At 50.6% G+C, this 10297-nt stretch overlaps 1 long non-coding RNA gene across 1 annotated transcript; it reads right to left on the bottom strand.

The window, feature by feature from the left end:
• Positions 1 to 4880: 4880 nt before the first annotated feature.
• LOC311429832 lies at positions 4881 to 9560 on the bottom strand. The gene is made up of 4 exons (XR_014688388.1): positions 9273 to 9560; positions 8513 to 8810; positions 6621 to 6708; positions 4881 to 6163 (listed from the first exon to the last, which is right to left on the bottom strand). It is a non-coding gene; the product is annotated as an uncharacterized lncRNA (long non-coding RNA).
• Between the last annotated feature and the right edge of the window lie 737 nt (positions 9561 to 10297).

Below are 10297 nucleotides of genomic sequence, written 5' to 3'. Positions count from 1 at the left end.
TATTTGAGCCAGACTCCTCCAATTAACTCTGTTCCTGTAGCCGAATGTACATGGGAGGCCCAAGGCATTAAAACGAGCTGCGTGAAGAAACCAACCCAAAATAAATATAATTACGGCCTAAGCTTATGTTCACAGCGGCCTGACCTCCAGATGGCAACTCACATGATTAAAACTCCTTCATTTTTGCAAGAAAGCAGATTGAGGGGTAAAAAAAAAGTGGATGGGTGGCTGCCACCTCGGGGCAAATCCACCACGGCCCCCCAGCCCCTTCATCCTCGGGGGGGAGGAGGATGCTCGGGCTGCTCCAGCAGGAGCTGGTGTCTGAGATAGCTTCGGCTGCAGCCCTCCTGGTGTGCCCAGGGTCAAGGAGAAACGATTCTTGCCCGCTGCCGCCGCCGGGGAGAGATAAATGTGGCTTATCGCTCTCTGCAGCCGCGCTGCTCCAGGGCTGCTGGTGGGGCTGGAAATTGGGACACCTGCCTTGTGAGCCCCCGTGGCGGTGGTGCTGAGCCCGAGGGGTCTGCAGAGACAAAGGGAACACAGCGAGGGGTGATACAGGAGGACGGCGGGGCTGGGGGCCTGCAGGGTGTGATGCAAAAGTAGGCTGGGTTTGTCTGGATGTGTGTGCACGCAGCCCTCCGGCTCCCAGGTGAAGTGTCAAGGGGGGAGCTGCAAGAGACTAGGCAGGAGGGATGGCAGGGATGAAATGCCGAAGTGAAAACAGCACATTTTGTCTCTTTGTCTTTGCTATTGTGTCTTCTCCTTCGGTTAAATTGGGAGCTGCTTATCGCAGCAGCACCCAGAGCTGGCATTTCAGCCTGCGAGAGAAGTGCAGCTTTTCATTAGGTTTGCGTCAGCTGCCTGAGATGGCAAGAACCAAATATCATATACACACAATTTCCCTTCTTTCCTTCCTCTAAGGTTGTGGTCACTTTGGGTCAGTTGGATTGCATTTACGGAACGAGCCCCTTTTTCCTTCATGCTCTGTAGGGAAAAAAACCTACAGGCACACACATCCACCTCCTGCCCCTGTCTGAGCCAACAGCAGGGCTGCTTCTGCTGACTTTAAGGAGAAACAAAGCTTCCAGTGAAAGATGCTGAAATGACAGTCCTGCAGAGAAAGGTCTTTGCGTGCCCACAGAGCAGATATGCCATGAGAAACGCGGCACACATTCACGAGTACCACATGCATAAGAAGTTACCTTCTCCCACCTGTTGCCAGCATATGTGAGATTCTTGCCTGCAACAAGAGCAGGCAGAAGAAGCCCGAGAAGACCTCTTGGCTGTGCATGAGCTGTACCTACCCTTACTAATATTCTCTCCTTGCCTGTTTTTGACATCCCTTCAACTTAGGTTATCGTGTGATGAGTTTACAGTGCCGTGTCCCACAGACTTCTCCGGGATTTGTGTCTTGTGCTTCAGTCAGACTGTGGTGGACAACCTAGGAAGCCACGTGGAAAGGGAATTGCGTGGTTGCGAGTCCCTTCTCTGATCGCAGCCCTGAGATCAGCGCTGTGTGCACGCGAAACCAGGCTGGAACAGGTCCAGGGAGGCAAAAATACCTCAAGGTCTGTGCCCTGCAAGCCCCCCGTAATTATCTGCAGCTACGTGCCACCCAGAGTGGCTAGCAGGGCGAGCCATGAAGCAGCCTCCCCTCGTGTCTGGGGGTGGCCCCACCACACAGAGCGGCACAGGAGGGATGGAATAGACCATGGTGCCAGCTGCTTTTTTTTTTTTTTGAATTTATTCAAAAAAATTGAATTTGAATTTATTTTCTTCCCAGCAAGGCTGCTTATTATTTTCCTTCTCAGTGCCTGGGTGCTAGCAGACCCTCCTTGCCCCACATCCGGTAAGGAAAATCCTAATCTAACCTGTCACTGAGGACATTGCCAGCCTCCAGGCTCCAGCTCCATGAAGATGTAAGCCAGAAGAGGCAGCAGCAGGACGCATTTCCTCTTCATCTCAGACTTGGAAACACTGCAGATGTTTTGACTCTAACCCTGCAGGTTGTCCGGCATGGGCAGTTTCAGTTCAATTTACTTCAGGGGAAGAGATGAAGCTGAGGTGGTGTCTGTGATGGAGAGAACCCAGGAAGCACCAGAGCCCAAACTTTGGGTGTTATGGGGACGAAGCTGAAGTGCTTGCAGAGCCTCCTGGTGTGCCCACCTGCAGGTGTTTTGTGCACAGACCTGGACCTAAACTGCAGACACAACAAATTGATAAACTCTGTGCTCAGTGCAAGGCTTGTTTCTGCTGAGGTAAAGAGATGTATTGCTCCTCTGACACAGGTTCAAAGCTCAGGCTTGGGTATTTGCCATCTGCCGTGTACCAGTGGTAAGCAGTGTCATTCATACTAGATGACAAAGGATACTGAAAGCCCAATAATCGCACCTCTGTGCATGAAACAACCCCCAAAAATACATTTAAAAGTGAAAAGCACGCACTTGCACGCATCAGAAATAACAAATTACTTATTCCATGTCATCTCACATCCTTCAGATAGAAATCTGGACCGTGGAGGCAACTGTTTCCAAAGGGCAGCACAAATTTTCACCAGCCCGAACTTTTTTGAAATGTCAGAAGGGAAAAGGAGACCGGTGAAATCTAAATCCTCTCAGGCAAAGTGCTTGGTGGGAAGCCGCGGCTGTTGGCTCAGCAGTCCTGTAGGGTGGTGTTGTCTTCCCTGCACCACTCCCGTTTCACGCAAGGAACCTGAGCGGAGGCACTGACCCCAGGAGCTGCAGTTTCTTGCTGGTGCCAAGCAGCAACTTTCTGCTTTCCAAGCCCAAAGCCTGCTTACAACAACAGAAAAAGTAATATCCCAGCTCACCGAGGTATCCAGCTATCCACAGGAGGTGAGAACAGCTGAGCTTTGGGCTTAATCTAGCACCGGGGAGGCAGTGAGTTTGTCCTTGCACGGCATCTGTCACCGCACAGAGTTGGGTGAACAGCCAGCAGAAATGACAAAAGGGAGAGCTATCTGAGGGAATCAGCTCAGAAAAAATAAAAAATAAAAAAATGACTAAACTCACGAAGTCAGGGCTTACTATTCACTGGAGTGAATCTGGCAGGCCTGCCTTTATTTTTAACATTTTCTAGCAATCGTAAGAGTAATCCTGTCACGCTCTGCGAAGGCGATCTCTAGAAGACTGGTGGATCAAGGGCCCGCTCCCTGACTCTCCTGACGAGGAGATGCTCTGAGCCATACTTTTTAGTCAGGGGAGCACTGAGTCATGAAATAAGTAGGAGACCAAGAAAGGGATGATTCTGCAGCTACGGCAATGGGTGCTGAGATGGAGGTGGTGTGCCAGGCTGACCGACGTGACCGCAGGCAGGGAAGCTCCTCTCCAGAGATGCACGGAGCAGCGCTGTCCTCCCTTGTCAGCGTGGACTAAAACGTGTCCCTTACAGTGGCTGTGCACAAGGCCTGGTGAGACAAAAGCTTGATCTCATTTGGAGCCTGACAGCATCATCAGATGGTGAGCACACAGCCACCCGCAGAGCCTCCGAAATGCTGAGCATCCTCTGCCCTCCCAAGCCCTTCCTGCCCATCCTCTCAAAATGCGTGCCCCAGCATGGCTTTCCCCAGGCCAGCAGCGGCACTGGTGCCCCCTGAGATGGGCCAGGTTATTTTGGAGGGGCTTTTCAGTGTAAAACCATGGTGGAGTGCCACCTGCTGGGCATGTGCAGGGCTCTTCTGGTAACGAGGAGGAAGAAAATAAAGGAAAACCTCAGAGAAATAGTCCGGGTCTATGCTAGGACGTGAAATTTGCCTGAGACCCTTCCCTGGCAAGCTGGCAGGGACCAGCCCACAACCAGACTGGCCCATCCCGCAGCCCAGGATGGCTTCTGCAAAGTGCCCGGTGGCTCCCACCAGCTCCCAAGCTGCCCAGGAGAATTTGGGGAGAGAATCCCAGTGGATCTGGGCCAAAAGCATGCCAGGAACCATCCTGATAGTGTGGATGCACCTGCAGTAGAGACGTACCAGCAGGAAGCAGTGGCTAGGGATGCCCCTTGGCACTAGACGATTTGTGAAGGACCAGGCCAGTGACAGGGAGGAAGAGGAGCAGGCTTCCTATCTTGCAACCTCGACTACCTCGCACATCACCTTTGGATCAGATGTGGAGGCAGCTGGGCAGGAGCATGCAGGGCTGCCCCACGGAGGCTGCGTGAATCTGTCGTGCTTAAAGGCTGGAAAGGGAAAGTCACCTCCTCGTGAGCCATTCCTCCCCGCCGCATCTCCTCTGATTCATCCCAGATGGTGGCGGTTATCAAAACCTGAATCACAGTGGCATTAAGCTAACCCACCTCTGATTGCAGTGCCAACGAGGAGCACAAAAGGAGGAGGGTGAGGGGAAGGGGAGAGCGGGACACAAACTGCAAATTAAAGGCAAATCACAAGCTTGGCTTCTGCTGTTGTGCAAGTGGGGGTGGTTCGGTTTTCTGCCATGCCAGGGAACTGCGAGGCATACCATAGTGCCAAAGATCAAGGCTCATTAGGACGACAGCTATTAAGATCCCTGCTTTTTCCCCTGTTAGAGATCCAACAGCCTCGCACATCTCTGTACAGCTGCGGTGCGTTCCCTTCCCACCACTAAGGATCCTGGGGAACAACGGAAAAATTTACAGGGACAAACTTGGTCAAGGGCCCTCTGAAAATTGTTATAAAAGGACTGAATCTAAATCCATAAAGAAATTAATGTTAGATTTCTTTGCCAGCAAGCCGTGACCACTAATTCTAGATTCCTCAACGAAATACGTCAAAGGGAAGCTTCCTCCCCATCCATCAATTGCCTCCCAAAAGTAGGAAGGAGACCTTGATGGGAAGGAATAGTTAAACCCAACGAGCAAAAAGCAACACGTCCTTCAAAAGAAGCACATACTTTCCTGACTTTATGGTTTTATTTATGTCCTTCCAGCCCACTCCAAACAGAAACTTATCACCCTCATTTTTTATTTTTTATTTTTTTTTGGTGCCAAATCAATAATCGCTTGTGCAGGGATTGTGGAATGCTGCATTTGAAAGCCTCTCACACACTGTTGAAGTAAAGGGCTGATAATAATTAATAGCTGCCAAGGACATTCAGCCTTGCTGAGTGGCTGTTAGCATGGTTTTCCCCTGGACACAGTTCAGACTGAGCCTCTCTGATTTTCCCAGACAGTATCTGGATACCAGACAATTTCTCCGCGCTTCTGTGCACAGCCCCCCGCAGAAGGTGAAGAGAATACCCCACAAAGTCCTTGGACCAAAAAATCTTGTCTGCACCTTTTCTAAAAGCTCTTCCCATGCAGCAGGGGAGTTCAGCTGTGCTAGAAAGGCACAGCTTTCCCATCCATGAGGACATCTGTGCTTTGGGTAGGTGAAGTAGCTCTGGACTGGCTTTCAGGTCACGGGGGAATATCAAAACACTGTGTGCTGGAGGCTGAAGGATTTGTTCCAGATGGTTTCTGCCTCTTGGTCTCATTATTCAACCGCTCTGATAGGGTTAGAAACCTTAGGAACTATGCCTGGATCGTAAGCTGCCTTTATTTCACAGTCATTCTGGAGTTAGTCCTAAAAGTGATGCTTTTGGGAGCAACAAGTCTAATAACAGCACTCAGCACAGTAGCTAAAGGAAGCGAGACAGCTGAAGTGAAATGCTGAGCTCCTGGCTCTGCAGCTTACTTTTGTCAGCTCCTCTCAGACCAGGGGAGGCAAGTTTGGGAAATCTCCCCTTTTCTTTCTTCTTGCTTGGGCCAGCTGGAGCCAGGAGAGCTGCAGAGACAGAGAGAATTGAGCTCCTCGAAGGCAGTGGTGTTACAGGAGAGGGACAACCTGGCGGGCGGCCAGGAAAAGGAATGACCTTAGCTCTGAATGCCTTGTGAGAGAAACTAGGTGCTGTAATGCTTCTCAGCAGACAGGTGTTTACACTTCGTCACTTCAGCTTCAGTAGCTGCTCCAATTTTTCATCAGAAATGCTTGTGACAGCATGGGACACGCCTCAGCAGGATGCAGGACACAGCAACGCTCCAGCATCTGCCCTTTCCTTTGTGCTTTTCTCTCTTCAACAGGATGTGGATGTTCTTTTGAAGGCACCAGTGCTTATGCTTGGGCAGGTGGAGCAAAGACCTTCAGACTGGCTGAACACCTCAATTTACCCAGAGCTGTGTGGACATCTCCAGGCTGTAGGATCAGACCAAGACACGGGATCAGACCGAGGTCTAGCTAAGTGTGGTCAATGGGGAAGCTGTAATGGGAAATACGTGCCCAGCAGCTGGCAGGTTGCAACATCTCTAACCCCTGAATGAGTAACTGGGAGATATATTTGGTTATGTCGGGGCCCAGTCTGGTTCTTATTCCCAGCAGTCAGGGTGGCCAAAAAAACACTCCAGTCTAAACAAATGCAATTTAGTCCATTAGCAGACATCAGAGAAGCTACCTGCCTTGACAAAACCCAGCTATGTTTCTAATTAAGCAGGGATAGCTCAGAGTTTCTGTTGCAGCCACTGTGGCTACAATCCCAAATTCCCACAACAAATTACCTACACTTCTCACTGCTAACAGAATTACCTATCTATCTACCGCTGTTGGTCAAATGCTGGAGTGCATCCTCACACAGAATTGCTATTGTAGCACTCACCTGAGATTTGTTTGAGTAGATATTGTGGGATTTGGTGTCTGACACGAGTCCACTTCCAGCCTGAAGGGCAGAGGCTTCCTTTTTAAGCCTGATAAAAGAAAGGTCAGTAGGGGCTTGGATTTTCCTCTTGTTCCTCCAACCCCCTGTTCAAGCAGAACCACCACATCCAGATGACTTCTAGAGATCTCCAAGGTGAGAGACTCCACAACCTCTCTGGAAAACCTGTGCCAGTGCTTGGTCCTGCTCACAGCACAGAAGTGCTTAGTGGTGTTCAGACAAAGCCTCCTGTATCTCACTTTGTGCCCACTGCCTCCTGTTCAGTCACTGGGCACCACTGCAAAGAACCTGGCTCCATCCTCTTGGGACCCTCCCTTCAGTTATTTATATACTTGATAAAATCCCCCTGAGCTTTCTCCTTTCCAGGCTGAAACCATTTTGTGCATGGTTAACTGCTAGAAGTGAAGGAAAACTCTCTCATGCAGGCCCTTTTGCACCTTGATGAAGGTGCATATTTTAGCCAGGGCTGCAAACGAAAGTTGCTTTGTCTTAGGTAGATCAGCCAGGTTGTCTGTGCTATAAGTGAAACACTAATACATAACACCCAGCTGGCATTTAACCAGCTAGCATGGGCATGAGCAGAGAGTTCACTCCAAAACCCACTGGAGATGCTCAGGGGGTTTCTCCTGCTGAGCTTCCAGCTGCCCAGGCCCCACCATTTTGAGGGAGGCCACGGTGTGGGCCTGCCCTTGCTTCTCCTCACAACTGAGGAGGAAGGCAAGGACAGCCTATTTACTCCCTGTCTGTTTTCCGAAAACCCTCCTGTGGCTCCCATCCAGCTGTAACCGCAGCGGTTTTGGGGAAGAGGCACCCAGCTGATCTGACCTTCACTATCTCACAGGGAGCAGCAGAGCACAACCACGCTGTGCAGGGGAGAGGAAGGAGAGCACATCCCCATCTGCTCAGTCTTGGGTGGACTAATGCTGTGAAACAGTTAGGGTGACATTCACAGGGTCCCAAAATGCAGCTTGGACCTGAAGAGACGCGGGGACGGTACTTTTCCTTTCAGCTTTAAAAATATCAGCTCGCACGCTGTGGCGGTGGCCACCGGTCAGGTTTCATCCTTGCTGCCAGGCAGAGGGATAATCCTGCTGTCGTCTGTGCTGCTGGCACCTCACACTGTGCTGCTGTGGAGATCCCTTCCTGCCCCTGAGTGTCCTCTGCCACCAGAGGAGAAGGCCTCAGGGCAGCAGTGCCCCTTCCACCAGCACACAGCCCCCTGAGGGAATATTGGGGCAGTTTCTCTGCCTCCCTCCATGTGGGTTTGGGCTCAGCCGAGGCTTAGCCTACTGCTGTGGTGGGTAGTGGAGGTGGCAGCACGGGTGATATCCACCTTCCCCCTCCTGATGGAGGAGGCCGAGGGTGCAGGAAGGAAGGCTGGGTGATGGAGGGGAGGCTGGGTGGGGAGACAGGGTGGCAGTGGCAAGCAGGAGAAGTTGGGGCTTCAGCAGGGGCTGGGGCCTGGGGAGGGACAGGGCAGGGTGCAGGGAAGGACAAAGACTGGGCAGGAGGTGAGGGGATATGTGACAGGGACAAGGGAGAGCACTGGGGGAAATCAGCCTTACTCTTAGGAAGAATGTAACATTTTTTTTCTGTTACAGCCTTTTTATTGTAATAGAAGACATTCTTTTTTTTTTTTCTCCCAGCTTTTTTTTTGCCCATTCTTTCCCTCCTGTTATTTGACCCTCCATTGGTAATTCCGCTTCAATGTTTGCTAATTTTCTGTCTCTTGCTCTGCCAATACAACTGTCATCGCGTGCATTGTGCTCTGTCCTTTATGAAATGATGTGCGGATAGCAAACAGTCTGTATGTACAATACAAAGGCTGCTCTTACCTCCGAGCTGGCAGACAGCTTAGTCTCCCCATCTGCAATTATCCCTTCAGTTCTTCTCTTCATCCTTTTCTGTTCCTCGGGCCTTGATTTTCTCTTGTGTTTCCTGCAGCCTGGCCCCTTGCCAGCTTTGTTTTCCCCCCTCAAGCTGAGCCTGTCCCTGTCCCTGCCGTTGGTGTCACTCGCAGCGCTTCTCCCCCTTGCCCCGAGCAGCCTTGCTGAGGCAGCTGGAAGGAAGGCAGCAGCGCAGTGTAGCAGGGAGGACGTGAAGAACATCTATCGCAGATCTCTGTGGTCATGGCTAAGGTCAAAGAGCCAAACGTTTATGGTTTGTGCGTGGGTGTTATGTAAACAACAGCAATTATTCATTGTCAGAACTTCATAACTCAGCCAAAATTCGACCATTTTTGCTGGGTTATTCACAGAGGCTGCTACTTCTAAAGACTCGCAACCAAACTTCAGCCTTCCCCTCCCAGCTAGGGAATTTTGTTATTGCAATTAAGGTGAAGAAGTCACTGTCACAGTTGCAATAAGCTTCCCACCACACCTTCTCCTGCCACTAGTGATGTGATCCTTGCTGGGTATGGCCCCAAAAATCATACTCACTTGCAAGTGGTACTTGCTCTGACATGACTCATACACGAGATGGCTTCTTATGACCTCCCAGTTGTCCTTTCAGAGACCCCAAGTGTAAGGCAGAGGGTAGAGTTTCTTTGTTATACCTAGATCCCCAAGAAAATCCCTTAGTAATCCCCATCCTTACACTGCTTGCAAGAACGCTCTTCCATCCTCCTTCTGCCATCACATGCAGTGTAATCCTCCTTTTCCTGCGTCACCCGTTCAGTGATCCTTCTTATTCTGCAAGATCACATGCATTGCATATAGCAGCCTCCCTCACACTCATAGGGAGAGCAATGAGTCTGGGAGAAAACACTCTTCCTGACATCCTCCTACATGTTGCAAAGAAAACCTCCCTTTTTGTTCGTCCCCCCAAAAGGCCAGGGCAGTTTAGGCTCCCTTTTTCTCACTCTGATGCCATGAGACCACTCTTCCCTGAGCAGTACCAACAACAAAGGTGGTGCTTATTCACTTAATCAGCTAGCTTTTGCTGCCTGTCATTGAGATCCGTTTCTCTGTGCTGCGATAACCTTTCCCACCCACCCTCCTCCTCTGAGGCCACGAGCAAGGCAACACCGTGCTGACGTCTTCAGTCCTGACACAGCAGTGGGACACGCTGAAAGAACAGACCCGGGCTAGGTTAGGTTGCCAGCTCTCCCATGCACTCATGTCCTTGCTCCACACAGAAAACATTGTATTGCAAACCAGTGTGCTGCTTAGTCACAAGGGAAGCCTGTACTAGCTTGTAGCCTCAGGTAAAGAGCTGCATTTTTTCAGTGTGAGAAACAGTGTGCAAAATGAAGAAAAAAATACTCTGTAAAATGGCCTCCCCGGTATGTGCACTCCCAAAGGGCCAGGATTCACAGTCCCTCTTGTTGCAGTGTCACACACCCCACTGTAGCCACTGCAGTACCGGGGTAAGAGCTCCATGCATTATCCATCAGATGACCCCAGGGTGAATAATCGGGCTCAGAAGCCTCTGCTTCCTAGATTAGTGTCATCTCCAATGGAGCAGCAAAATTGGGATGAAGACGATAAGATCTAAAAGTGATGGTGACTTGCCTACCCATACAAGAGCACGTCTGTGCTTCTTCCAAGACAGCCTCTCTCGTCTTTGGTGGAGATGACTTAATCCAGAAGGGGTGATGAGAAGGAGAAAGATTTAAATCA

The sequence above is a fragment of the Aythya ferina genome (genome assembly GCF_964211825.1).
Source record: "Aythya ferina genome assembly, chromosome: 1".
NCBI lineage: Eukaryota > Metazoa > Chordata > Aves > Anseriformes > Anatidae > Aythya > Aythya ferina.
Note: the sequence above shows the minus strand (reverse complement) of the source record. Positions and strands in the feature narration are given on the sequence as shown.